Source organism: Herpailurus yagouaroundi, unplaced genomic scaffold (assembly GCF_014898765.1).
Source record: "Herpailurus yagouaroundi ecotype Mexico unplaced genomic scaffold, PumYag 186, whole genome shotgun sequence".
Taxonomy (NCBI): Eukaryota; Metazoa; Chordata; class Mammalia; order Carnivora; family Felidae; genus Herpailurus; species Herpailurus yagouaroundi.
In genome coordinates this window covers 34,790,863-34,813,397 of record NW_024412417.1, presented here as the reverse complement: position 1 = coordinate 34,813,397, position 22,535 = coordinate 34,790,863, and the positions used below count along the sequence as shown (strand labels likewise).

The 22,535-nt window shown below is 43.4% G+C and overlaps 1 protein-coding gene and 1 long non-coding RNA gene across 2 annotated transcripts in view; one reads left to right on the top strand and one right to left on the bottom strand.

The window, feature by feature from the left end:
• The window catches only part of LRATD2 (LRAT domain containing 2), a 29,966-nt gene extending 12,084 nt beyond the window's left edge, over nucleotides 1-17,882 (top strand). The window contains exon 3 of the transcript XR_005796572.1: nucleotides 12,443-17,882. The gene's annotated coding sequence lies outside the window, so the exon portion shown is untranslated. The remainder of the gene's footprint in view (nucleotides 1-12,442) is intronic.
• Nucleotides 8,539-11,458, bottom strand: LOC121042975 (uncharacterized). Its single transcript, XR_005796577.1, has 4 exons — nucleotides 11,407-11,458; nucleotides 11,056-11,316; nucleotides 10,778-10,856; nucleotides 8,539-8,858 (listed from the first exon to the last, which is right to left on the bottom strand). It is a non-coding gene; the product is annotated as an uncharacterized LOC121042975 (long non-coding RNA).
• Nucleotides 17,883-22,535: the final 4,653 nt, after the last annotated feature.

Below are 22,535 nucleotides of genomic sequence, written 5' to 3'. Positions count from 1 at the left end.
GCTGTATTCATTTGTAAAGGGGGAATGATGTGTTACCCACCACGCGGGGTTATGGAGTACCTGGTAATAGACAGAAACCACTGGGAAGTAGTCCTGGGAGGAAGCTTGATGCTCAGGGATTGGTGGCTGTCATTATCCATTTTCCCCTTTTCCCTTTTGCCCTGTGTGCACGACTCACCCAAAACCCACAGATGAATTTAGGATTGGAGCAAGTTGAGCCAAAGAAACTTAACCAGAGTTAAGATGGTCGGAGATGATGTGACATTTAGTTTTGTAATGGTTAAAACTCTCTGGCTCCAGGTGTTTGAAGAAAATCATAAATAGATGTGCACATACATGTATGCTCACATGCACACACATCCCAACAAGCCAAGTGCATCATTTCATCGGAATCTTTAGTTTCTCCCCAGCCTGACAACGTAGGAGGTGAAGCTCAGGCTTTGACATCATCATATCCTCATACAGCTGTAACTGTTTTAGTACCTCCCGGGTTAGTGCCTCTCTCTGCCTGCCCTTTAAGCCTATGAATATTTTTTTATTAATATAATTTTATTACTTTTTTTTTTACAGTTCAAAAATAATATGTGCTTAAAAGAAGTTCAAATAGCAAAGTCTATAAAGTAAAAGAAAGGACATCTTCCATTGCCTTTTTTCACCTTGTTCCACATGTGACCAGGGGTTATCAATATTACATGTGTTGTGTATTCCTTCTAGAATTTTTTCTATGAATATTCAGATATGCTTAGCTGCCCAGTTTTTTTAATTAGCTCATGCTACCCATATTACTGTGATAGTTCTATTTTTCACTCGTTAATAAATCCAAACCTTCTTCATATTAGTACATAAAGTTTCTAGAATGTTCTTTTTAAATACCTCTTTAATATTTCATAGTAAAAAGTTTCTGTTTCTTATTTATGCGTTTTTTCCTTAATGTGCATTTCAACTATATCCATTTTTTCTTAATTATAAATGATACAGACATTTTTGCTATACATGTTCTTGGCATGTATGGGAGTGTTTCTTTAAGGAAATTTTTTTAAATGTTTATTTTCTGAGAGAGAGAGAGAGAGAGAGACAGAGTGTGAGTGGGGTAGGGGCAGAGAGCGACACAGAATCCGAAGCAGGCTTCAGGCTTCGGGCTGTCAGCACAGAGCCTGATGTGGGGTTTGAACCCACAGCTATGAGATCATGACCTGAGCCAAAGTCAGACGCTTAACTGACTGAGCCACCCAGGCACCCCTGAATGGGAGTATTTCTGAAGGACATAATCATTGAAGTGAAATTTCTGGATTAAAGGTTATGCAAAATGTAAATTTTGATAGGAATGACCACGTGACCCTCTAAAAAAGATTGTGCCAATTACAGTAAAGCTGCTTGAAAATATTCGCTTACTTACAGGTGAAAAATAGTACATTGTTGTTTGAGTTTCTATGGGAGTTTTCTTTTTTACCGCCCGAGCTAATCTCATTGGTATCTCCAAGAATTCAAATCAGCGGTTTACAGTGTTATTCCATTACAAACATTCTAATTCTCTCCAAAGCACTTGGTTATTGAGTGGGCCTGACGAATTCCAGAGTCTAATATGTGAACTTGAGCAAACCAAAACTGTGCTTTTAAAAATGTTAATCGGAGTGTGCAACATGCTGCTTTACACCCTTTAGTGGCTTCCAGTGGTGCTTAGAATAAAATCTAAGTTCTTTACCGTGACCTGTTGGCCTGCACAATCCGGCCTCTGCTTAGCTGCCAACTTCACTTCTTATCACTCCTTCTTGCAGCTGTATTCCAGCCTCACAGTCCCATATTTTTTTCCCTAAACACACCAAGGTCTTTCTAACTTGCTTTAGAACAGTATTTTCAGACACTCTATCGACCTGCAATAAGAAATGAACTGTGTCATAACTAAATGCCTACATATATGTGTGTGTGTGCCTGTGTGTGTATATATATGTGTGTGTATGTACACATCTGAAACTAAATTTGACCAAACAATTCCTAACTGCACTGTGATACCATGTCGCAAGATGGTGCAGAATCATGGCTCCCCAAAGCTGTCTGCACCCTAATGTTTTCTGACTCGTTGAAATCCTGAAATTGAAGATTCACTCGTAAGGGGAAGAAATATCCAGAGCCTCATAGTTTCACCTCTTTACAGATCACTTTAGACAAACGTTTCATTTGAATGCCTGTCACCTCCTTAGCCTTTCCTTCAGAAGTGCACATGTTCACCACACGTTTGGAGCTTACAGACCTGGGCGAGGCATGATAGGGAGATGTGAATTGTGTTAGGAGGCATGTATAATGCTTCAATAGTCATGTTGGAAGAATTAGATTAAAGAGTTGAAAGACACTTGAAAGTAATAAGGATAAAATGAGACATTCAACTGTGAGATGTAGCTAGGGACAAGAGGACATTTGAGCCACCTTCATCATCTCCCTCTAGCAATGAAAACACTAATGTAATGTGTTGATAATGTTATGCATTGCTAAAGCATGTTTCACAGGTTATTGAATTAAATCTCTGCACCCTCTCTTTAAGATACGATTACCATTCTCCTTGAATAGTGTAGAAATTGAGCTTCTGAGAAAAGGAAATAAAATGTTCACTGAGCACATACTATACCTCAGACCCCATGGTTGCAGCCTTACAAGTGGTATTTCATTTAATCTCCAGTATAACCTGGGAGGTTGCCACGGTGATTCTTATTTTAATATGAAGTCATGATTTGTCCAAGATGGCCGACCTGTGAAATGGGCCAAACAAGATTCAGCCCACAGTTATCAGACTGGAAATGCGAGCATTTCCAGGTCACACAATCACAAAAGCTTGTCTTCAGATTTCCTCGGTGCTGCTGAAAGTTGGCGAGGTGGAACATTCCACCTATACCTTCTTCAGTGGCCCCTGGTACTCTGAAAACTGAGTCAATGAAGGCAAGAAACTGAACAATCCAACTGACAGATGACCAAGAGCTGAGAGAGGACAAAGCCCTCTGTACAAAGGGCTATGATTTTTTTTTTTTTTACTTGAACTTATTATTTGGGCAGAATTTCAAAGTTGCTTCAATAAGCATAATGCAAAAGAAACTCTTATCTACCCTTGATGCAGATTCATCTTTTGTCAGCATTTTGTTCCATTTGCAAAATGGGAGTGGGATACGTGTTTTTAATGTCATTCTTGCCAAGGACTCCGTGAGTCTAGCAGCTCTGTTATTCCTCATAAGAAGTGTCCTGCCGCCCATCTCTCTTACTCGTCCTTTCCCACCCATGTTCTCAACTTCAGTTTTGCACTATTGCCCAGGATTTCCTGCTCTCACCCATCAGAGGTGCATGGCTGGCTCTGGCATGGGCCAGCAAGAATCCAGATCGCTGGTCTACCACTTACTAGTATTGTAGCTTTCAGAGAGGCAGTTTCCTCGTCGAAAGAAGGAGCCTGAGGTGGCCCCTTCCAGAGTGTTTGTGAAGATTATGTGGAATCACGTGAGAGAAAAGTTTCGCCACAGCACCAAGCAGAGTAAATTCCCCTATAAATGCAAACTCACATTGCGAAGGACCCCTATTTCATCCTGTAGCCATTTGAACAGCCTAGCAGATGTTAAAATCTTAAAACACTTCCATAGCAGTTGATAAATATCTGCTTCCCCAAAACCTGCCCCTCACCCCCTCAGCACTCCCACTTTCCTGGCTACCTTGCCCCTGCCCTGGGACCCCCCCCCCCACAACATCCCCAAAGACTAACAGGTACACGCCTGCAGAGTTGGGGCCTCCAGCACTCGGCTGAAGTTCTATGTGCACCACTTTGATTGGTTGATGACTGCTGAAAAATGTTAATATCACTGCAGAATATTAGCTTAAGTACCTATAAATACTACCACCCCCATTTACAAATGACGAAGGAAGTTGAGGGAAGGAGGGAGTAACTTTGCCCAATGTCACACAACTGATAATGACTTCAGCCTGAGACTATTTAATTTCCAAAACCTTATCCAGTCCCCACAGAGTAGAGTCCCAGGCTCCAGGCTGGGTTCAGCACCTGTGACCTTGAGCAGGGGACTTCATCTCCTAGAGGGGCAACAGAGTGAGAATGATTCTCTGGCTTCCCTACTTCTCCAGGCATGGAAAAAGTGCTGATTTAGGGACATTTTCCTTGTCTTTTTGTTCATGGCAAATATTAAGTTCAGTGGTCAGTTTTAGTCCAGAGATCAAACTCAACTTGTTAATTATTCACAGAGTTGATGATAATTCTGCTCTTCTCTGGAAACTGTTGAACCAGTTGGAACAAGCCAGAACTACAAAGCTGGTAAAACTAACTTTTTAAAAATAACTCGTTGAGGCAGAACATAGGAATATTTTTAGAGACAGAATGTGAGCCAATGAAAGCAAAGACACAATGAGAGGAGCATGTCCTTGGGAGCCAGAGAGACTCTTATTAGTGGTGTGCTATTGGGCCAGTTATATAATAAGTAATCTGTTTTTCATCACTGGGAAAATAAGAATAAGTCCCTTGAAGACTTATTTAGAGTCGAATACAATGGGTGCAAAGCCCTGAGCTCAATGCCTAGCACCAAGAGTGAGTCAAAATATTTACTAACTTGGATTACAGGCGCCTAAAGAAACCAGTCATGGTGAATCAGCATCCCAGAGGCTCTCAGGGGGCCCCCCCGCAGGCAAGGAGTTAATGCTTCCTTACTGGATAATGGGGGCAAGGAGGCCATGTACCAAGTAGAACGGAGATCTTTTAGCTACTGTACTCATGTGTCCTGACTGAACAACAGCCTTGGCTGGCAGTAAAAGAAAGTGCTCACCTACCGTTCAGTCTAGCCTTCATTATGTGAGAAAGAGGGAAGGGGTAGAGCTAATGATTCGGGGGTGGTTTTTCCCAATGGCACCCGAGGGGTAAAGGGAAGGTTGAAGCCCTTCTCTCTTTCACTTCCCACTCTTACTTCCCACTCACTCCCCAGACACAACAGCTAATAGCAGATTCTTATATCTTTTCCCAGAAATTAATCAATTAGCCTTCTTCCTTCCTTCCACACAAATGGAATTATAATATAATAATGGATAATATTTATCACATACTTGCTATGTGCCTGGGAAGATTTTAAGCATCTTGTATGGACTATATGCCATGTAACCCTCATGACAACTCTGTGAAAAAGGTCCTGCTTTTATTTTCATATTTTAGATAGGAAAACAGGCCCAGAGGGGTTAAATCACTTGCCTAAAGTCACACAATACTTAGGGATGGGAAGAGAACCCAGGAGGTTAAAAAAAAAATCTATCTTATTCTGTTTTGTGCCTGAATAGTATCTATGGGAATGAACCGTAGTTTGTGTGACTTATTGTTGGATATGGAAGTCGTCCAAATCTGTTCTAACAATCACACGGGCATCAAACAAGTTTGTATATGTATCTTTGATGTCTGAACTCTTAATCGATGTCTGCTTTGTGCCATGCACTCTGGGACACTCTTTATATGTATTTGTCATTTAGTGCCCACAACTACTCCATGAAATTAGGAATTCTCCCCTTTGCAGGTAACGGACATTGAGACTCCGAACAGTTAAGTAACTTCCCCAAGGCCCCAAAGTTCATGATTGGCAGAAAGTGGAATTGAACTCAGGCTCTGAGTTCAGGACCTGTAACATGACTGTTACTATGGAATATACATGGATGTATATGTATGGATGGCTGTGTGTGAAAATGCCCATGAGGAATTCACATGTCTACAAGAATATTCTCCTCTTAATACCATTGTCCTTTTATAGTTTTTCATGTACTAATTTCACTGAGACTCCATTTTCATGGAGTTAATAATACCTACTGCTATGGACTGAATTGTGCTCCCCAAAATTCATATGTTGAAGCCCTAACCCCCAGTGTGATGGTGTCTGGAGGTTGGGCGTTTAAGAGGTAATTAGGTTTATGGGGCGCCCAGGTGGCTCCGTTGATTAAGCGTCTGACTCTTGATTTCTGCTCAGGTCATGGTCTCACAGTTCGTGAGTTCAAGCCCCACGTTGGGCTCTGTGCTGACAGCATGGAGCCTGCTTGGGATTCTCTGTCTCTCCCTCTCTCTCTCTCTCTCTCTCTCTCTCTCTCTGCCCCTCCCTGCTATGCTCTCTCTCTCTCTCTCTCAAAATAAACATTAAAAAAAAGAGGCAATTAAGTTTAGATGAGGTCATGATGAGATGAGTGTCCTTATAAAAAGAGACACTGGAGACCCTGCTTCCTGTCTCCACCATGTGAGCATACAGCAAGAAGGTAGAGTCCTTGCAGAGACCCGACCACACTGGCACCCTGATCTTGGACTTCCAGCTTTCAGAACTGTAAGAAGTTTCTGTTGTTTAAGCCACCCAGTCTGCGGTATTTTGATATGGTAGCCAGAATAACCTAACTTATGAAATTGTTTTAAAATTAATACAAACAACTATGGAGTTATCCTATGCCTGGCATTGTTCTCAGAGCATCGCACGTACATTAGTTTCCTAGGGCTTCCATAACAAAATGCCACAAACTAGGTGGATTAAAACAATGGAAATTCATTGTTTCACAGTTTTGAAGGTTAGAAGGTCCAAATTCAAGATGTTGACAGGACCAAACTCCTTTTGAAAGTCTCTGAGGGATGTTCTTCCTTGCCTTTTCCTAGTTTCTGGAAGCCACAGGCATCCCTTGGCTTACGGTAGCATAACTCCAATCTCCACCTCTGTTGTGACATGGCATTCTCCCCCACGTGTCTGTGTCGTCACTTAGTTACCTTTTTATAAGGACACTGGTCATATTGGGGGAAGAGCCTGCCTTACTCACGTCTTACTGTCATCTTAACTAATCACATCTACAATGTCTCCATTTCCAAATAAAATCCCATTCTGGGATATTGAGGGTTAGGACTTCAGCATATCTTTTTTGGAGACAACAATTCAACCTATCGTAATACATATTTTCTCATTCAATCTTCATAACAACCCAATGAAGCAGATATTAGTATTATTCCCATTTTATAGATGAGGACATTGAGGCTCAGAGAGGTCACATAACTTGTCCAAAGTCACATAGCAATTAAACAAGTGCATGTGCTTATGCTTCGTGGACAGAATAGACACTCGGGAAAAACTGTGGGTTTGCTTTATTTTGAAATGCCTCCCAAATAGCAAAAACCTTTAGACTAATATCCCTCATCAAGATAAATGCAAAAATTCTTCACAAAACATAAGCAAATCAAATGCAGGCATATATAAAAAAGGATAACACATCATGACCAAGTGGAATGGAATATATCAGTGATAACTGATTTAAGTCTTTGCCTAGTGAGTCCAGTGTCTTGAGCTTTCTCAGGGACAGTTTCTGTAAACTATTTTTTTTCCCTGTGTATGGGCCATACTTTCCTATTTCATTTCATGTCTTGTATTTGTTGCTATTGTTACTGAAAACTGGACATTTAAAATAATATGGCGTGTCAGTTCTGAAACTCAGATTCCTTCTCTTCTCTGAGCTTTGTTATTGTTGCCACTGTTTGCTAATTTAGTGACATTCCTGGACTATTTGTGTAAAATATGTATTCTATGTCATGTGTAACTTACTGAAGTTTCTATTCATTTAGCCTAGTGGTTAACTGATGACTGGACAAGAGGTTTCCATAAAATTACTCAAACTAATAATCTTCCAGCCTTGTTAAGGTGTGTGTGTGTGTGTGTGTGTGTGTGTGTGTGTGTGTGTAGAGTTATGTTTTCAGTGCTCTGGCAGGCAATTTACAACTCTAGTTTGTAGTCAACTCCTTGCTCACACAGAGACTCAAGATAACCAGAGGTGAGAGTAGGACTTTCTCAAGGCTTTCCTGGGCACACCCAACAGTCCTGAATATGCACATGGGCTTCTAGACTCCCGGGAATATGCTGGAGCTTTTCAAAGATGCCTATGATATCTCATTACCCAGTTTTGCTTTTCTTTTTAATACTTTTGGTTTGCCACTTGTTAGCTCCAACTGTTAACACATCCTCAGGCAGCTGTGATATTAAACAATTGCCACTGATTATATTTGACAAATACTCTGTGGGTGGGGCTCCTCAGAAAGCACGCTCTGATTAGATCAGATAAAGGCATTCTTGAAAGTGGAGCTTTTCCGTGAACTGCCAGACAGATCACATGGCGACAGTTTCTAGGAATGGGACTTCCTAGAAGCTCCAAAGCCATTTTGCTTTCTTCAGTAGCTGCTAATCTGCTATTTTTCACAGCTACTGTAATTGTGAGGCTATTGGCTTCCGGTGCTACTGAAGTGCTGGGGAGAGGGTGATGGGCTTAAGTCCCGTTAAAATGCCACGATACTCCCTGTCCTTGTTGAGATTCGGCCATTTTTCTTGAGTAAATGATGCTGGGGTTGTTGCAAGCCACTGGTGATTTTTCAGTTACGAAACAGTTAATTTTGACAGTTTTCACTAGGGTTCTCATTGCCGTTATGGAGAAGTGGGTTTCAGAGGTCCTCAATCAACCATTTCAGAACAACCAGCTGTATATCCACTTTCTATAGTTACGTAACAAATTAGCACAAACTTGGAGGCTAAACCAACACCCATTTATTATGTCATAGTTTTCATAGGTCAGAAGTTTTGGCACAGAACAACTGGATTTTCCGCTCAGGGTCTTATGAGGCTAAAATCAACGTGTTGGCTGGACTGAGTTCTTTCTGAGTCTGGGCTCTCCTTTCATCCTCCTTGAGGTTGTTGGTAGATTTTGAGTTTTGGTTGCAGTACTGAGGTCCCTGTTTCTTCGCTGGCTGACAGTCCATTCATCTCCTCAAGGCCACCTTCAGGTCCTAACATGGCCTAGAAATTTACTTTCTTTGAAGCCAGCAGGAAAAGCCTCTCCTTGGTCTGTTAAGATAGAGACTTAAGCTACATAGTCTAATCATGGGAGTGACTAGCCTATCATATTCACAGGACATACTCACACTCAAGGAGGAGGGATAATATAAGGTACATACACCAGGGGATGGGATTCTTGGGGGCTATCTTAGAATTTTGCCTACCATAGTCTTAATTGTAGGGTTTTGTGTAGCACTGTTTTATATAAATCATACCTATAAATTAACCTAATGTAATCATCACAGCAGTTCTTTGAGATAGCAAAGAAAGTGTTCCAAAACGCATTTCAGAGATGGGAACTTAAAGGCTCAGAGAGACCATATGACTTTCTCATGGGCGTACAACTAATGAGAGGCAGATTAAATCCTCTGATTCCTGTAGAACACCCGCTGTCCTTCTGCACACCTGTCCGCCATGTTAAAGCTCAGGCCTTTCTAAGTTTTGTTTGTCACGCGGCAGTAAGGATGTTAGTATCTGAGGCCCCTTAAAGGAACTTTGTTCCCGGCACAGTCTCCCCCGGGCTCCTGCATCTCCTGCCTGTGTATCTGGGGAGAATACTTGAGCATGGAAAATAGTATTAACCAGGAGTTTTGATAAAATGGAGTTTTCAGGGGTGAATTGCAATTTAAATAGCTGAGAAATTCCATTTACTCCCAGCAATGTATTCTGAATGCTCCCTCCGGCCCAGCTCTAAAGGAGCAGACAGTCATCTCCCGCAGAAAGTAATGGAATTTTTATTTTTGTCTTAGAAGTGCCTTGAAATCAGCAATCTCAAGGCTGGCAACGGGGCCTTCCTTGAAGGCCTCATCACAAAGAATAGCAGAAGGTTCTGAAGGTAGTCAGCCATGGACCAAACTCATTCTCACTTCACTTCAGTTGAATGGTTTTGCAAGTGGTAGAGGAAATTAACCATTTAGGACCAGCTTTCCCACCTCCCTCTACTTAATCTCCTTATTCAGCGTGTCCAATCATCTAAAAGATAGCGGGTTTTCTTTAGTTCCAATTCGATCTTTTTAATGATGCTGCGGCTTTCCATTGTAATGCAAATGGACACTTGTGGCCCTCATCAATCAGTCCTTCAAATGTTCGAGGACAGTGGAGCTGGAATGTTGGTTCCCTTTCCAGATTCCCTTTACTTGGTCCCCACACAAATTCCCCTACTGCTGTGAGAAGGTATCTCTCGTCTTTCCCCACTGCCTCAAAGCGGCAATGACTAAGCAGGTGTGTTTCATGCTCCAGAGCTCCCTTTTTGATCAGGTGAAGGCTGGATCCTGCCGAGACCAGAGACCACATCCTTGCTTAGAATCCTCCTCTGCCCACCCTGCTCTCTGCATTTCTTCTCTCTCCAGGGCCTTCTGCAGGCATTGAATCTACATTCACCCAAATCACCGTTGCAAGGGCTGCTTTGATGTCACTGACCTAAGGCAGATAGTAACGAAATTCTGCTGGATCTTTCCTCTAAGTCCAAAATAATATCATAGCCAGGAATTAAAGGTCTTGCTATAAAAAACCATTGGCTAGTCCCCCTTGTCCTTACGAATGTGGAGGTCATTTACCTTTCAGCGTCAATTACCTTCAATGTAACCACAGACCTAGAAAAGGCTTATGAGTAACAGATCTAGATATTGTAAGATAAAAGGCAACCTGTACCTTCGTCATTAAAAACAAAGTGCAGGTGTTGGGGCGCCTGGATGGCTCAGTCGGTTGAGTGTCCTACTTCTGCTCAGGTCACGATCTCATGGTTGGTGAGTTCGAGCCCCACTTCGGGCTCTCTGTTGTCAGCTCGAAGCCCGCTTCTGGGTCCTCTTTACCCCCTCCCTTTGACCCTCCTCTGCTGGTGCTCTCTCTTTCTCTCAAAATAAATAAACATTAAAAAAGAAAGAAAGAAAGTGCAGGCTTTGATGTCTGACAGATATACATTTGTATACCTGGGTAAGCTGGTGACCTTTCCCATTCTCTGGGTCCCGTCTGTCATGCAGGGCTCACCCCATCCATCTCACAGTGTTGCTGGAAAGACAAATGGAACAATTCGTTAAATGAGTTAGTACAAATCAGAGCTTCAAAAACCAAGAAATTTTTTTTTTTAACATTAAGGTCTGTGTGTGACAGGAAGCATGCTATTTTAGGCCGGGTACAGGCCAACTTCTGTTTCAAAGCTGAGGCTCAGAGAAGATCCTTTTACTTACACATGAAAACAAAAACTCACCAGCTCCAAGAGAAACAAAAATGAACTTTGATGTTCTGCCTCACCACACTGAGTTCCATTCGGAGAGGAAGGGGGTGGATTGCTAGAACCGGAGGAGAACACGGGCTGCGGTTGTCCAGGCATGGTGCGGTGGGCGTGGGCAGTAAGATGGGGTAGGCATTGTCCCGGAAGTCTGCTGAACCCAAGGAGCTGGGGTGGCCGTGTTTAAACACAGGAGGGGTGGCCAACGTGGAAGGTGACGTATATCCTCATTGGTTAAACCTGGGGAGCGAGAGCTCTGTCGATGTCTATACTCTCTGTCATCTTACGTAAGTTGGAAATATTTAAAAATAAAATGTAAAATTGGGGCACCTGGGTGGCTCAGTCGGTTGAGCGTCCGACTTAGGCTCAGGTCATGATCTCGCGGTTCGTGAGTTCGAGTCCCACGTCGGGCTCTGTGCTGACAGCTCAGAGCCTGGAGCCTGCTTCGGATTCTGTGTCTCTCTCTCTGCCCCTCCCCTGCTTGTGCTCTTTCTTTCTCAAAAATAAATAAATAAACATTTAAAAAAATAGATGAATAAAACGTAAAATAAGAGTACAGGTAACAACGGGCTGAATGAGAATGATTAAACCCACGTTGTGAAATGAACCAGGCATGGTATAATTTACCGTACCCTAAACTCAAATTAATGCTTACCCACCATATGTTTGCATCAGTGAATTTATATACATGTGTGTGTTTATCTCTATGTATTTTTCACATAACACATATAACCACACATGAGTTTAACTGAATCTTCTTACCTGGCATCGGCCCCGGGGTAGTAAATGAGCAAATTCTTGGATCCCGTGTCTCGTTTACAAATGCCTGCTTCTCCCAGATTCCAGGACAGCCCTGTGCCCTCCCCCCTTCTCCCCCTTTGTCCTTTCCGGTTCTCTACATCTCTGAGCTGACACCAGAAGTCTTTTCATTAAACCTGTGAATCTAAAACTGTGTCCTGGCTTAGAAAGCATTCCTCATTTCTTTAAAACCATTATTGCTATTTAATTTCCTTTCTTCGGTTACCAGTGAAGTTGAACATCTGTTCTGCTCTTCGTCAGTCATTCCCAGCCCCGCCCTGCCCCAGAGCCAGTGTGGTCCCTGATCTGCTCTCAGGAGTCCTGGGGGGTGGAAGGGGAGGGAGCCTGGAGGTGCTAGACAGGGAGGAAGATGTGGTAGGGGGATTTGGGGAGGTATGAGAACTGAGGTAGGTCGTTCCTGATTCCGTTTGTCAGCTCTTCCCTTAGCATTTGTTCATCTCTAGGGCTAAAATCTCCTTGCAACATTTCCCTTTATTCCTCCAGGACCTATCATCCCCAGGGTAATTTATTTTAACTAGTACTTCGTTCTCAATTATCCTACCAACAGAAATTCCAACCAGAAGCCAAGAACTTCAAAGCTGGACTCCCGCCCTCTTTTGGAGCAAGCAGCAGCATCTCAGGCAAAGTGAAGGGAGTGGCTTCAGTCTTGTTCCTGGGAGAAGACATGCCCTTCAGGTTAGTCACAGTCAAGGCGAGTTTCATGGAGAGGCTCCTGATGTCACGTGTGGGTATAAGGAAACCCTGAGGGCCAGTACCAGGGCTGATAAGAACAAGGTTCCTTTGCATCCCCAGGTCCAAGGGAAAGAGGGGCAGAGTGGCATATCGAACAGAAACAGAGAGGGCCTGACCAGTATGGAGAAAGCTGCCTGACATGAGACAGACCCAAAGAGGAAGGAGGTGGCCGTCTCCAGGTGTGACTCAGAATAAACACCCCACCTCACATTCCTCCCTCTTCTGCTGGTGTTGATAATTAGCCAAAGCCTACAAGAAGCCGAATGGCAAGAGAACCCATTGATGAGTTCCTCCAGACGGCCTCCTGGGGCACAGAGAAGAATGGAGAGAGGATCTGGGCCAGTCACTTGCACACGCCCAGCACAAAGGCCACGGGGACCACATGTCATCGAGTGTTCATACGGCAATCTAAGACTTTTTCAATTAAATGGCAAAGTAGCGTACAACGATAATTACTTTGCTCTGATAATTCAGTCACTACTTTGAGTCACCCTGTAAGGGATTTATTATTATTAACTCCCCAGAAACCAAGGCAGACAGCGATTAATTACTGCTCCAATATAGCTAGAAAGACTTCTGAGAAAAAGTTTGTAAGATGCCTCTGTTCAGTCCTTGCTTATAACCACTACACTCTACAAACTTATTCTACCCTCTCCTTGGGCACTTTCTCAGAGCCAGAGGCTTCTTCAACACCCTAAGGAGCCTTTATGACCTGGTTCCTTGACTTCCCCTCCTCTCCAAAAGTTGTCTGAGTCACTGGTCACAGGATTCAGAAACCGGGTCCAGGCGCTAACAGGCAAGACCGGACCCGGTGAAGGCCCGCGGTTGAGCAGCTCGTGGTGGACAGACAGGGCCACAGAACAGTGACCAGGGAACCAGCAGAAAGGAACATAGAGACCAGATGCAGACTTTCACCTGGAGCCTGAAGGTCAGGCCCAGAGGAAAAGCGATAAGGAACATAAAGGTTATACATGAGGTTGGCACCATTCCTCAAGAAATGGGTGAAAGAGGAGAGTGACACATTGCTTTAGTGCAACCACGGCAGCCACGATTTGTATAGTGCTTTAGTGGTTAAGACAGATTCCCAAATATTTCAGCAGCCGATAGTTTCCTTTACTAGACTGTGGGCTTCCTGAGGATGGTGGCTTGTCATTTTGGTGTCCCTACAACCCAGCAAGGCATCTGACACTTAGTAGCTACCACCCGCAAATCCATTTGTTAAATCAGTCTTTGGAAACAGAGCAAATAATGGAACCCTGAGGGTTTTGGTAGCCAATGACATCAGGAACATCATTCTGGTGCTATTGATCTTTGAGTGAAGTGAGAGTCCCTGGGGAGGCCATCGAGTCTTTGGGAGCCTGAGTGTGCTCACACATGAAAGGACAACTAAACGTCCCTACATTTGCAGGATTTCTGGGAAGTTGTACACACACACACACACACACACACACACACGCACACGCGCACACTCAATACTGTTTTTGCATCTGGCAAGGTAACCATGATGATATGATGACAGTGACCGTGATAACGAGGACGCAACCTCCCTTGGGGAAACGTTTCGCTACCTCCATTATTTGAACGAATTTGCTTCCAGACAGTCCCGTCTAAACAACAAACAGGTCTTAAGCTTCCCACTTGAGAAAAAAGCCGACGAAGAAAGCTGTGCAGGTAGCAAGGTGACCTGTTATTAAATCAACACAACGGAGCAGGCTTCTCACCCCACGTGTAAGGGTTACGAAGGAAGGTTTAAAAGCCGCCCCTCCTCGTCCTCTCTGAGGTAAAAGCTCTTGCTGCAGGGGTTTGATGAGCCTTCCTAAGGCCGGGGTGACACCAGGTCACGAGATGGTGCTTAAGTAGTTCGTCTCTGGGTTAGTTGTGATTTTTTTTTTCTTTATCTTTGTTTTGTTTTGTTTTTCCAGTCAGCTTTCTCAGCCTGTAAAAGTTCGAGTCTTTTTGCCTCCATCATTCTCACCACGAGAGTCTCATACCTTGCTCTCGTTCCCATGCTTCCCACCCCTCATTCCACCAAAAGCAGTGTGTTTAGTGGTAATATCGGTGAAGACAGCATTTAACAGACAAAATGGCGGACCGACTCCCCCTGGCTCTCTGTATCAGCTCCCTCGCGGACACCCACCTGAGGTCTGACAAGGAGGGACTCTCTCTACAGGGACTCTCCCTATCTGTGTTCACTGTGTTTCTAACATGAGCTCATCAGTCTCCTCTGCAACCTGGGTGCTGGAGGAGGAGAGAGGAGGCAGGAATGAGGGGCCATAAAATACGAGGCATTTGGCAGCTTTCTTTCAAGGTGTTATTAGCTAAACATTAAAACAAAATGTTCTCATTAAATTCAGCAGCTGAGGATGTTACTTGGTTCCTGTGCATTATGGCGATCCATATAACATGAATCACAGTCAGGAATGCAAGCTGGACTTGAAGCAAACTTCCCTGAAATGTGTAGCACTGGTAAACATTGCTGTTTGCTGCATGAAAGTGCCTGGGGAAGGCTCAGCCGAGGACTTCCCATAGGGCACATTTCAGTAGCATTGATCCAAGTGACCTTGTCCTCTCTTCTCCTGCACTACTTGGAAGGGGAACCATGTTGGATTCATCGATCCTCTGGTTCTCTCCCACTTGAATGAGTGCAGGAATCTCAGCCTGGAGTTCACTGATGTGCAAAGATCTATACATAGTGTTCATGAACCTTCTGATACTTAGACCAATTTTGTATCTCTGTCTTCCATGGGCTTCTCTTTCTGAGAAAAATTTCCAAGTCTTTCAGGAGAATCCCATGGTTGTGCACATCCTCCAAAACATTAAGAACCACTAACATGGAGGGTTAGTTGAAACATTCTGTAAACTGTACAAAGTATATTTTAGGCAAAAAAGAGAGGGGAAGAAACTCCCTTTTTCCTTGGCTTACAGGAGTCTTACTCTTGTCGCAAGACCCATGCACAGAGACGGTGGTGGGCATGGCGAAGGAGTAGTGGGAGTTGAAGCTCAGTTGTAGCCCCTACTCGGAAACCAGCTGGCTTTCTGAATCTGCGTGGTCTCCAAAATACTAGCCATGAAGTGGTTAAAGATGGGCACTCACCCTCCGTGCCTGCCACACGGGTACAGCCAGGAAGGGATATGTTGATTACACAGAAGCTTTGATGGCTTTTGTGTATTGCCACAAATATGCTCTTACAAGAACAGACACTCGACATTCGCTGAGTGTGCAAAACCACGGAGTGAGTCTTCTCAAAGTCTCAAGGTCTGTGTCCTACATGTGAATTTTGACGAATTTCTTAATGAGCCTGCGTTCCGTCACCTGTTCAACCCAGGCAAGCCTGCTCACCTAACTCGCCTTTAAAGGATGTAATAGTTAAATGGTAGAGTTAGTGAATTACTAAAGGGAGGTGAAAAAGAAGCCGAAAAGAACATAGACACCTAGGTATTCTATTCTTAACGGAAATAATTTGAGTGTTCTGAAAGGGCAACCAGGTCCAAAAAGCAGGACAGGCTGCTTCCAGGAGGAAACTGGGATCCCCTAAAAACAGATCCCTGGAGCAAAGCTCACTGTGGGCAACCAGTCTTCTACATTAACTGTTGGGATGTGACTACTTCGTGTGTTGTTCACTTGCACTGTAACATATACACTGGAATCTTAATACTGTTGCTTTTCACAAGTATGCACTGTTCCAGGCACGACTTCATGTCATTTCACTTATTTTTGACAAATACTCTGCACGGTAAATACAATAGGTTTGTTGGAAATAGGTTGGACCTGGTTGATAGTGTCAGGAAATAGCTTTCTTTTTCTCCCTATGGCCTTCACACTCATTTGCCTCTTCCTTCCCCTGATGGCATATTGGGGACAGTCTATAGCTTCCTGGTCACTTGTAAGTATTAAAATGTCCAGTCCAATTGAAATCAAAATTTAATCTCATATCCAGTTCAGAGCTTCTCCCTTCTGCCCGGCTCAGGTGTATCCAGATGCTAAGGTACCAGAAAAGACATAGAGCCTTTGATCTGTTCTTCAACAATCTTTGCTCCACGTCTTACCTGACTCGCCTAATTGCCGATGGATATTCCAAAGTTAGAGTAGTAAGAAGGATGAGAGATCTCGTGGCGGATGCTGTTCTTGGTGTCCTTTTAGCTGTTGAAGGCCCTACAAATAGTAGGATCCAAATGGTGGCTTTCATTAGAGACCCTGACTTGGCAAGGCACTCTACTAACCTCTTGTGACTTCTCTCAGTGTCTGTACCTCGTGGTACCCCAGTCCATTTGAGCAGATAAGTTAAGCTGGCTGCTTTCCATAGCATTCACCTGGCCCTAGTAAAATGCTTACATACCTGCTTTGCCATCGTGGGCAGCTTTCACGAGCCCCAGCCCCGACCTTCTCCAGGCAAGCACTAGGCACCAGTCTCTTAGCAACCAATGCCAACAGAACATATTTGAAGATCTCCCAAGAATTCCACTATGCTCCAAGACTGGACAGCTTGGGACCAGTCCCTGCATCTCCACGTCCTACAAGCATCCGGCCTGCCCTCTTCCAATGAATCCTCTCTCCAAGATCAGTTATCCTAGATGTCCTCATCTTGTTGTGCGTGAATGGAAGCAATGCCATACCCAATACTACTAGGCTCCTTGGAAGAATTCATTTTCTCTAAGGAAGCTTCTAGCCTTCCTATAAACAAGCTATTGGGAATGTTGATTTGGATACAGACCAGGCATTCTTGTGGAGAGGGGTCGAGGTCCTGTCTTTAGGACACACGGCTACTTACCTTTGTCCCCATCTTTGAGGTTTCAGCCAAAACTTCGTCTTAGTAAACGTTGGCTATTATCCTTTTACCCACAAGGAACTGAACTGCAAAGAAATTTGTTGCCAAATGCCAGTAGTCACTCAACTTGTGAGAGCAGAAATCAGATCTGAACCCTGATCTGTCCTTCTCCCTGCTCAGTCTTCCCTGTACTCCAAAGTTGCTAGAAGTTGCCTAGGACCAAGAAGAAGAGATTACACTTAATCCTATTTTACAGATGAGCCAACAAAGTCTCCAGAAATTTAAGAGTCCACCTTGTAGACTAGTCAAAGTCCATCTTGTGGTCGAGTCAAAGTTCCAGCAGGAAACAGGTGGCTCACACAAAGGAAGCAGCTCGAAAACAGTTTAATAATCATTTAGAAAGATGTGGGCAGCATTAGGAAGCCACAGGAGATAGTGCAGTTTTTCGGGACTAGTTAGCAGCAGGGCTATTACCCTCGGGACGAAAAGGAGGAGGGAAGGAGAAAACGGTCTTGAGGGCCACTTTGAGAGGAGCAGAGAGCTCAGGTTGTAGGAGACAGCAGGTCCTAAGTCATGGCTCAGGAAGGAAGCCAGCCTGCCTGCCTCTACTCTCTGTCTCCAAGCTCCTCTGGGAGTCAAACCCAGTAAGGAGCCAGCAGGCACTACCTGTGCCTGTTAAAGCTGTCCCTATATATGGGTCTCCCAGAGCCATGAGCAAGGGGATTTGGGGTGGAGAGTGGATCTGACCCACTCAGCCAGTAATGGCGGAGCTGAGGTTTGAAACCGTGTCTGCCTACCCCAACCCCTATGTCACATTTGGTTGCCTCTGCCTTTATTTCATGACGCACTTGTGACAATTTGACTGCAGTGGAAATCCTCTCGGGGCAGGGACTTTTTCTTACTGTGTTTATAATTGCTGCCATCCTGAGCACACACAGATATTCAGTAAGAGTTTGTTGACAGCATTAATGGGTGGAGGGGCAGGTTACAGATAAGCTTGAAACACATGAGGACAGTATGAGCAAACGGAGAGAAATGCTAAGCATTGCAGGAACTTAGTGTATAGGCATTTATGTGAGACAGTGTAAACAAAGTTATGTATACATACGATTTCACATGACTTAGTTCGTAGACATTGTCTCTTTTGAAGATCACCTCAGCTCTTGGATTATCATCCCTCGACGAATCACACAAGCTTATCTGTGTAATGACTATAGCTGATAGGGATATGTGCTCAGGTCACCTCATAAAATCAGCACTCTTTCCAGTACCTCCCAAATTGAGTATAACATGGTGAGATAACAACATAATCATGGTTTGTTCTCAGTCTCTGTCTCTGTCTGTCTGTATGTTTGTCTTTCTTGTTTTTCCTCCTGCCATTGACTCCTTGAAGAAATCAAGCTATCTGTCTTTTACGATGTCCCACATTCTGAATGTGTGTTTCTTTCCTTAGAGTTTTATGTAACTTGTTATTCTTTCTCATGCCCCTTTCCTATAAATGAGCCCTTGAGGATTGATTTGATTCAGATTCAGAATCAGATTTTTGTTTTGTTTTGTTTTTGGCAAGAATACTTCATGAGTGGCGCTTTGTGTGTGTCTCATACTACAGCACATCAAGCTAGACACAAAGTCCGACTACTCCACCTTTCCTGCGGCTGAGATGAATTGGTGGATTCAGGTGATTTACACAGTTTTATCATTATCAATGACTGGTATTGTAAAGTTAAGTATCAGCAACGTAGCAGGCACTAAGCTTGGCATCACATGTATGTTATCTTATTGAACCCACACAAAAACTGCATAAAAAGGTCTCCTCGTGCTCCTTTATTAACGAAGCGAAACAGGCTCAGAGGTTAAGTGGGTTGCCTGAAGTCATACAACTAGTGAGTGACAGAGGCAGGGTATGGAGTAAGGTCTGATGGGCTCTGGAGTCTATGTTCTGAACAATTCGGTGACATTATGTGTAGTTTTATTTCTTTTCAGTGCATTCTCACAGACTTGCTCCTAGAGATTTCGATTCTTGTCCCTTTAGTGGATGGTCCGTGTCAGAGTAATTTAGACTTTTAACGTTAGAGCCAGTGTTGGGCAAAGGGCCGAAGAGGGAGGCCACTTCGGTACCAACCAGTCCACAGGAGGGGGAAAGGAAAGATAACAGGTTATACGGCAAGGTGCTGAGAACAGGTGGCATAGGCAGCGAAGTTCAGAAAAGCAATCTATTCAGATGCTTTTAATTGCACTTTATAAAATCACAATCCAAAAATAACTTAAGAAAAAAGGATCTTTGATTTAATCAGGTCACCAAACTATGGAAAGGCCAGAGATAGGCTGTCCTCAGGAATCTCCGGAGCCAAGTACTAGAGTTCCATTGAATGCTCTCTCCAACTCTCAGCTCAGCTTCTTCATGCACGCTGGTTTCCTGCTGTCAGGCTGGCTGTCTCCACACGGCAGTAAGCAAAGCTACAAGCAGCTTATCCTTACAGCTAACTGCATGAACAGAGAGGAAAGAGAACTTACTCTTCCTAACTCTAGTGGAAAAAATTCCAGGGAAAAACTCTGATTGGCTGAGCATGGACCAGTCACTATGGCCAGGGAAGGGGAGCCCTACCATTGGGTGACTTGGATCACATGTCCCTTCTATGACCAGTAAGGCAGGTCCATTACTGTAAGAAAGGAATTAAACACACAGGTAATGGCACTACGAGGGGGATTGTGAGCTGGATTGTCACTCCAGTCTCCATTTTCCTCCTTCCTTCCTTCTTTTCCTTTCTTTTCTTTTCTTTTCTTTTCTTTTCTTTTCTTTTCTTTTCTTTTTTCTTTTTTCTCTTTTTTATTCTCTATTCTCTTCTTTCTTTCTTTCTTTCTTTTCTTTCTTTCCTTTCTTTCTTTTCCTTTCTTCCTTTCTTCCTTGCTTTCTTCCTTTCATCCTTTCTCTCTCTTTCAGGTGTAATCAACATATAACATTATATTAGTTTCAGGTGTATGACACGATGATTTAATATTTGTGTACAATGCAAAATGATCACCAATGTCTAGTTGTCATCTGTCCCCATTCAAAGCTAGAATTTTTTTCCTTGTGATAAGCTCATTTTCCATATATTCTTATTAAGAAACAAATGACAACAGATGATACTTAGAGGCAGGCTCTTTTGACTAAAAAGAACAAATGTAAGGGGGAGATAACGGAAGTTAATTAAATACCCACATGTACTACGTAATATTCCAAATGCTACATTGTAGCTCGTTTAATCTTAAGCAACACTACCAGAAACTCAGCATTTGATTCTCTCTCTTTCTCTTTTGTTTTTAAAGACTAAGCTGAGGCTCACAGAAGTTAAGCGACTTGCCCAAGATCAAAGTTAGTAAATGTGAAGTCAAGATTTGAATCCAAGTTTTTATGATCCTAATGCCTATGCTCTTTCCTCTGGGTCAGACATCTTTCAGTGCCAGAGGGACTGAGGACAGAGGGATAATACTTAGCTACAGAAATTCTGCATGTAAAAGAGAGACTTCTTCCCCAAAATGAGGCAGGGCCCTATTAATGTTATAGGTCATCTGGCCAAAGCAAAATCAAACTCATGGCAGATACATCATAGACTAAAAACCGTTTTTCATCACTTAAACACAAATTGAGGGGCATTCTACAAAATATCTGATCCATATTCCTCAAAGCTGGTCAAGGTCATCAAAAACAAGGAAAGGCTGAGATGCTGTCACAGACCAGTGGAGATTAAAGAGGCATGGCAGCTAAATTCAATCCCGGATTGAGTCTTGGAACAGAAAAAGAAAAAGACATTAATGGAAAAATTGGTGAAATCCAAATAAAGTCTGGAGTTTCACTAAAAATAATGTACCCATGTCGGTTTCTTAGCTTTGACAAATATTACCATGATAATGTAAGATGTTAATGATAGCGGACGCTGGGTGAAAGACATACAGGTGCTCTTCGCACTATCTTTACAGTTATTCTGTGAATTTAAAGTTATTCCAAAATTAAGTGTTTGTTAAAACAAAATTGTGTGTGTGTGTGTGTGTGTGTGTGTGTGTTCATTTTCCCCTGCGTAAACACATGATCAATTGTAGAGCCTGGGGCAAACCTGTAGGTGGGGGGGGAAGCTCCTGACACAAGGTGTTATAGACTGAATGTTGTATCCACCCCCAGATCCATATGTTGAAGACTTATTCCTCAATGTGCTGGTATCTGGAGGTAGTGCCTTGGGGAGGTAATTAGGTTTAGACAAGGTCATGAGGATAAGCCCCTGTGATGAGATTAGTGTCCCGATAAAAAGAGGAAGAGATCCAGAGCTCACTCGCCCCCCAGCATGTGAGGACACGGAGAAAAGGCAGCCATCTGCAAGCTAGGAAGAGAGCTCCCACCAAGAACCGAATCCACTGGCACCTTGATCTTGGACTTCACAGCCTCTGGACCTGTAAGAAATCAGTGTTTGTTGTTTAAACTATGCAGTCTGTGGTATGCTGTTATAGCAGCCTGGGAAAGACCAAGACAGAGGATGACATCCTTTGTTAAGGGTGGCAAGCTAAAGAAACGATACTTTAAAATGAAATTGCAGTAACGTGGGGGAATTGGTAATGGTTCATTTTGACTTGCATCTCACATTCCACCCAGGCAAACCTTTCTTCTGTGGTTGCTCGCAGTGCAGACTAGGATGTCGCTAAAGCTCACTTACTTCTGTGCCGTGTTTGAGTCACCAATCCGGGGTTGGACCCCAAATGGTGTTGAAACATGTGCCGCCCCTATCGAAGTTGTGCCAGCACCCCCCCTTCCCCAGCGCTCCATGTCTCAGCTTCTGTCCATGGCTTCGTTAATTCTCTGGGTTTGCAAACAGCACAGACCAAAGAGAGACTTGCTAATTTCTAATGGTGCCTGATCTCAAATGTACCATTTGGATGGCTTACTAAAAATGAAGAATGTTCTCCCCATTAGAGTCTTCGCAGATGATAAAACTACATGATCCGCTGAGAATATTATGGCTCCTCATTCCTTCCAATGGTGTCTCATTTTTCACATGTTTTCCTTAACCAGCTATAGGAGGTGGGTTAAAAAGAGAAAACAGTGTGGGTGACTTGGCTCTAATTGAGAGAAGAGTTAGGATTCTAAGCATGCGCCCAGTTGACCCTCTTTTC